This window comes from Lynx canadensis, chromosome X (genome assembly GCF_007474595.2).
Source record: "Lynx canadensis isolate LIC74 chromosome X, mLynCan4.pri.v2, whole genome shotgun sequence".
Lineage (NCBI taxonomy): Eukaryota > Metazoa > Chordata > Mammalia > Carnivora > Felidae > Lynx > Lynx canadensis.
Window position 1 is genome coordinate 93794518 of NC_044321.2, and position 6861 is coordinate 93801378.

The 6861-nt window shown below is 48.2% G+C and overlaps 1 non-coding gene across 1 annotated transcript; it reads right to left on the minus strand.

Moving 5' to 3' along the window:
- Positions 1–6193: 6193 nt before the first annotated feature.
- On the minus strand, positions 6194–6278 carry TRNAR-UCG. The gene has a single exon. It is a non-coding gene; the product is annotated as a tRNA-Arg (tRNA).
- Positions 6279–6861: the final 583 nt, after the last annotated feature.

The following is a 6861-nucleotide window of genomic DNA, read 5'->3' on the forward strand; positions in this document are numbered from 1 at the left end:
CGACTGTTTCCAAGATACCAAACGGACTCAAGGAGCAAACCGAAAACCCAGAAAACCTAGTAAGAAGTGACACCTTTGCTACCTAATGGGGGGAAAAAATCAAAGAGTTCTTATTTTCCCTTTACGCTCTAACTGCAGGCCGTGTAGAGGAAAGGCTCTAAAGCAAATTCTATGTTTTCTAATCTGCCCTGTAGCCTTCTCTAATGCTGTCCGGAACTCCCAAAACGCTCATGGGCCACCCAATGCCCCCCCTACAGGTTTATAAGCTGATATCCCGTTCCTCTTAAGATTACTTTTCCAATCATGCACATCACCTGAAGCACTTGTTTGAAATATAGGTTCCCAAGCCTATGCCCTAGAGATTCTGTTTTCAATAGTTTAACAAATACCTCCCCCCAGATTCTTTGATCAGACAAGTTGGAAAGCCCTTGCCCTAAGGTCTTCTAGATCCTTGCTAGTCAAAACGCGTGATGTAACAAGGGCATCACCTAAGCACTTATTAGAAATGCAGATTCTCGGGGAGCCTGGGTGGCTCAGTCGGTTCACCGTCTGACTTTGGCGCAGGTCATGATCTCGCGGTCCATGAGTTCGAGCCCCGCGTCGGGCTCTGTGCTGACTGCTCGGAGCCTGGAGCCTGCTTCGGATTCTGTGTCTCCCTCTCTCTCTGGCCCTTCCTCTCTCTCTCTCTCTCAAAAACAAATAGACATTAAAAAAATTTTTTTTAAGAAATGCAGATTCTCAGGTCTTGTCCAGTCCCATCATCTTTTTTTTCGTGAAAGTTTTTTTCTTTTTTTTTAAAAAGAGACAGCTTGTGAGTGGTGGAGAGGGATAAAGGGACAGACAGAATTTTAAGCAAGCTCCATACTCAGCACAGCGCCCCTAAAGATTTTATTTATTTTTTATTTTTTTTAATTTTTTTTAACGTTTATTTATTTTTGAGAGACAGACAGAGACAGAGACAGAGCATGAGGGGGGGAGGGGCAGAGAGAGAGGGAGACTCAGAATCTGCAGCGGGCCCAGGCTCCGAGCTGCCAGCACAGAGCCCGATGCGGGGCTCGAACTCACAGACCGCGAGATCATGACCTGAGCCGAAGTCAGACGCTCAACCGACTGAGCCACCCAGGTGCTCTACCATTTTATTTTTAAGTAATCTGTAGCCCCAGCGTGGTGCTTCCACTTCCAACCCTGAGATCAAGAGTACCGTGCTCCAGCGACTTGCCCCACCCCAGAATCTGTCTTTAAACAAGATCCCTAGATGATCATTACATTTGAGAAGCATCATGGGCTTTTTGTTAATGTACTTATTTTGTGCGTGTGTGTGTGTGTGTGTGAGAGAGAGAGAGAGAGAGAGAGCGCAAGTGGGGGAGGGACAGAGAGAGGGAGAGAATCCCAAGCAGGCTCCACATGGTCAGGAGCACAGAGCCCCGACGTGGGGCTGGCACTCGCGAACCACGAGGTCATGATCTGAGCCAAAATCAAGAGTTGGACAGGGGCGCCTGGGTGGCGCAGTCGGTTAAGCGTCCGACTTCAGCCAGGTCACGATCTCGCGGTCCGTGAGTTCGAGCCCCGCGTCGGGCTCTGGGCTGATGGCTCGGAGCCTGGAGCCTGTTTCCGATTCTGTGTCTCCCTCTCTCTCTGCCCCTCCCCCGTTCATGCTCTGTCTCTCTCTGTCCCAAAAATAAATAAACGTAGAAAAAAAAAAAAATTAAAAAAAAAAAAAAAAGAGTTGGACAGTTAACCAACTGAGCCACCCAGGCACCCAGAGAAGCCTTGGTTTGCTTTTTTTTTTTAATGTTATTTTTTAGGGAGAGAGCGCGAGTGGCGGAGGGGCAGAGAGAGAGGGGAAGGACAGAAGATCCGAAGCAGACTCTGTGCCAACAGCAGAGAGCCGGATGCAGGGCTTGAACGCACGAACTGCGAGATCATGACCTGAACCGCAGTGGGACACAACCAACTAAGCCACCCAGCCCCCTACCCGGAGAAGCACTGTTTTTAGATGCGTGAGTCATCTGGGAACCTACTACTCCCTTATCATACTTCATTGCGAATTAGGTTAAGAGCGAATTCCTCCAATTCCCTTAATCATTCAACTAACCTTTGGGCGTCTCCTCCGTGTCCGAGCACCGTGTTGGGCACCAATATTTGTATTGTGTAGAGAAGGCCTGAAACTAGACGAATCCATCTTCAATAGCGGAATACCAGGCTCTGGTACAGGCTCACAAGGAGGCTATTTTGGGGGTAGAGTGCGACCATGTCCAAATGACAGCATTTAAGTGACCACTTACACTACCTATGCATAAGGGCGGCGTGGAGGAAAGGAATCCAAGCCCTGACCAAATTCTACCCCTACGATCCCAACTCTGTCCCTGCTCTGCTTTACCCAAGAGATCAGCGAAAGCCGCTTTTGAGCATAGGTGTATACGCAGCGTCGATGAGAAGCTCCCTTGGAGAAAAGACCAGCCCTGGGAAAATGACTGTGACCGGAGCATCGGCAGAAGCAGCATACGCAGTGAGATAAAGCAGGAGACCACTCCAGAGAAGTCGGGTGTTTGCGCCACCAGACGGGGCCAAGGTCAAAGCCGGGCGGCAATGGGATCGTGGCTTTGCTCCGAGAAGCAACTCTCACCCCGGCTCCGGGCTCTTGTGAGACCACTGCAGCCCACGGTTACGGAAATATTTCCTTCCTTTGTTACAGCACAGTACACGCTCCCAAAATTCCAACCCACTGACATTTCAGTTGGATGGTGGGGCGTCGGAGGGCAAATATCCGACAGGTCCTGCTGATGAGATTCTTTCCCAGATAAAGACAACAGGTTAAAACAGATTTTTGTTTGCTTTTTTCTTTTAGTTTAAAGAGAGAACGCGTGCGTGCGAGCATGAGTGGAGAAAGGGCGGGGTGGGGGGGGAGAGAGAGACAGAGAGAGAGAGAGAGAGAGAGAGAGAGAGAGAAAGAATCTCAAGCAGGCTCTATGCCCAGCGCAGAGCCGGATGCAGGGCTCAATCCCACAGCCCTGGGATCATGACCTGAGCAGAAATCAAGAGTCGGATGCTCAACCAACGGAGCCACCCAGGCGCGCCATCGGGTGACAAAGATTTTAATCTTGCTTTGTGATCTTAAGTAACTTAACAGGGGAAACAAACACTCGATTTACCAGCGATTTAAATATTTGTAGCGATACAGGTATCTTAATAGCTAAGTAAACCAAGTTATCCTTTGAGGTTCCATGAATAAGTTATAAGAAGAAGTCTGGCGGGGGGGAGGGGGGTGGTCATCAAATTTATGCCAAGATATCCAAAAACTGAAAAATCTCTAGCACGAGGAGAAAAAGCCTCCAACTTACATGAAAGCTTTCAGACACAGCAATGAAAAAATGGTCCCGTTTCATTCCTTTGACATGTAAACAGAATTTCAGACAGTAGTTTCATCGCACAGATTTTCTTTATCACAGACAAAAGGGTTTGAATGCGGAAGGATAGGTTTTTTTTTTTTCCCATCTCATTTTTACCAAGTCAATTCTTGGTAATCCGTTTAGCATAGGAAAATGGAAACCCAGGGGTGCCTGGGTGGCTCGGTCGGTTAAGCGTCCGACTTCCACTCAGGTCATGATCTCACAGTCCGTGAGTTCGAGCCCCGCGTCGGGCTCTCTGCTGACAGCTCCGAGCCTGGAGCCTGTTTCGGATTCTGTGTCTCCCTCTCTCTGACCCTCCCCCGTTCATGCTCTGTCTCTCTCTGTCTCAAAAATCAATAAACGTTAAAAAAAAAAAAATTTTTTTTTTTAAAAAGAAAAACGGAAACCCAGTGGGGACCAAACTGGTCCATACTGTGTTGTTACCTTTCACTGTTGTTGCATACACCGTTTAGGAAATTTCCACATTCAATACAATATTTAAAAAATAAACAGCGTCAGAGTCACCTGGGTGTCTCAGTCGATTAAGCTTCTGACTCTTGGTTTCGGCTCAGATCGTGATGTCACAGTCTGTGGGTTCGAGCCCCATGTCAGACTCTAAACTCACAACGCAGAGCCTGCTTGGGATTCTCTCTCTCCCTCTCTGTCTGCCCGCCCCACCCCTCACAATAAGTAAACAAACATTAAAACAAAAAAGAAATAGGTCAATAAAAGTAATCTTAAACAACAAAATACACACTGTGTTTCCTTGATGTCTGCAGCCACATTGTTGGTTTGGGAGCCCAGTGTTAACAATGTGGAAGCATCCCTCCCAACCTTTAAGTAATCTGGTCACCCAATGTCAGACTTGAACTCATGACTCTGAGGTCAAAGGTCGCGAGCTCTGCCCACTGAGCCAGACCGGGAGGGAGGGGGGGGGCCCTTTCGTTGAGGATGTGAGGCCTAGAAATCAGGTGGACAGGCTGGCTGGGTTCTGGTCTGGGGATCCGCGCGGAAAGAATTCTGGCAGAACTGCTCCAGCTTGAAGAGTGGCCAAGGCAGGAGAAATGGGACGCCTCAGCGGCGTGGGAGCCTCGAGCCCGGACCCGGCCGGCCCTTGGGAAGCCACTTGTTGTTCCGTGCTACCGCCTGAAACGTACAAAAGGCCACCGGGTCTGTATTTCAAACGCTTTTTGGACCTGTCGCCACGCCCGCTTCCCCTATCCCCTCTCCCTGCCCCTCCCCTGCTCGCTCACTCTCTCAAAATAAACTTTAGAGGGGCGCCTGGGTGGCTCGGTCAGTGAAGCGTCCGACTTCGGCTCGGGTCACGATCTCGCGGTCCGTGAGTTCGAGCCCCGCGTCGGGCTCTGTGCTGACGGCTCGGAAGCCTGGAGCCTGTTTCCGATTCTGTGTCTCCCTCTCTCTCTCTGCCCCTCCCCTGTTCATGCTCTGTCTCTCTCTGTCTCAAAAATAAATAAACGTTGGGGCGCCTGGGTGGCGCAGTCGGTTAAGCGTCCGACTTCAGCCAGGTCACGATCTCGCGGTCCGTGAGTTCGAGCCCCGCGTCGGGCTGTGGGCTGATGGCTCGGAGCCTGGAGCCTGTTTCCGATTCTGTGTCTCCCTCTCTCTCTGCCCCTCCCCCGTTCATGCTCTGTCTCTCTCTGTCCCAAAAATAAATAAACGTTGAAAAAAAAAATTAAAAATAAATAAACGTTAAAAAAATAAATAAATAAATAAATAAATAAACAAACTTTAGAGGAAAAAAAAGAAAGAAAACGCGATACGTAATCTATACCAAGACTTCAATACTACCTGAGATGAAGTGGCCTAAGTAAACAATGGCTCTAGCTCACGTTGAATATTTCTTGAGAGTTACAAACGTATAGGAATAGAGAGAGAGAGAGAGAGAGAGAGAGCGCGCTCCTGTACATGGTTCTAGCATTTTAAAGCCGGGCACAGCTTATCATGAAACGCCCTTTCAAATAGCTTTCATTCAACCGTTGATAACACTCACTGGCAGGTCAGACCTGTAATTGTAAGTTTACAACCCTTCTAAAAAAGTCCGATTTTCCTTTCCAAGTTTCTGGCCTCTAAATGCTCCCTCCTGGTTAGCAGGAAGAAAAGGAGGGGGACACAGGGAGACGATTACGGTCATACCCTGCACATGTTCACAGCGTGCCTCCGGTGACTTTTAGTTGGCATTAACACATGGTTGGTTTCCTTAGAAACTTATGTAACAGACTTAATGCTTCTCCCAGTTCCGTTTAACTTTAAGGGGCCGTGTCCCTTTTATCTGAACAATTTAAAAAATACTGAAGGGGCATACTGCGGCTTTCCAACAGCAGGAAAACCGTAGGCGGCTTTTCTACAGCCCCGTTTAGAGCCGTTTATGACAAGCTGTACGTGCAAAGAGGTGTTTATGTGTGTATGTGTTGGTATAAACAAAAACATACACATGTGGAAGAGAAATCCTAACTTAAAGCATTCTTTAGGATTCTTTGAGTAGACACAAGCTGAAAATTATATCACAGATAGAATTATATAACATGCTTACTCCCATGGGATTATATAAATACTGGCGGGATAAAGCGATTCTTCGGTAAATCCAGGGATCGTGAGTTCTACACAGTGTCTGAATTTACTGACCAACTCCTTCTTTTTAATGTTTCTTGATTTATTTTTAATTTTTTTTTATGTTTCTTTATTTTTGACAGAGAGAGAGAGACAGAGCATGAGCGGGGGAGGGGCCGAGAGAGAGGGAGACCCAGAATCGGAAGCAGGCTCCAGGCTCCGAGCTGTCAGCACAGAGCCCGACGCGGGGCTCGAACTCACGGACCGCGAGATCGCGACCCGAGCCGAAGTCGGACGCTCAACCGACTGAGCCACCCAGGCGCCCCTGTGTATTTACTTATTTTGCGAGGCTTCAGCTCATGAACCTTGAGATCATGACCCGAGCCAAATCAAGACTAGGACGCTTAACCAACTGAGCCACCCAGGCGCCCCTCTGGTGACCAACTTCTTAAACTTTTCCTCCTTAAAATCCCTGTCCTTCCATGCTGTTGATGATACCACACTGTCTTCATTATCCCATCTTTTCAACCATAGCTTTCTCTTTTCACCCCAGTCAGGGCTACATCTTACACTCACTCTACATATTTTATAGTCTACCTCGCACGCGCACGCCCAATATATGTGAAATCAAACTCCTCTTTTTCCATAATAAAGCACCCCTTCTAGCCTTCTCTCTGGTCTGTCAGTGGCACCGTCACTCTCCTGGGCTCAAAATGTTGGTATATTGATTGATTCTGTTCTCTTCTTCCCCCGGGAGCTGTGAATCAGAAAGTGCTCAGAAAACACCGATTTATTTAACAAATCTTTATTGAGTGCCAACCCCACCAAGGGTCGGGACGCCTGGGTGGTTCAGTCAGGTAAGCGTCCGACGCTTGATTTCGGCTCAGGTCATGATCTCACGGTG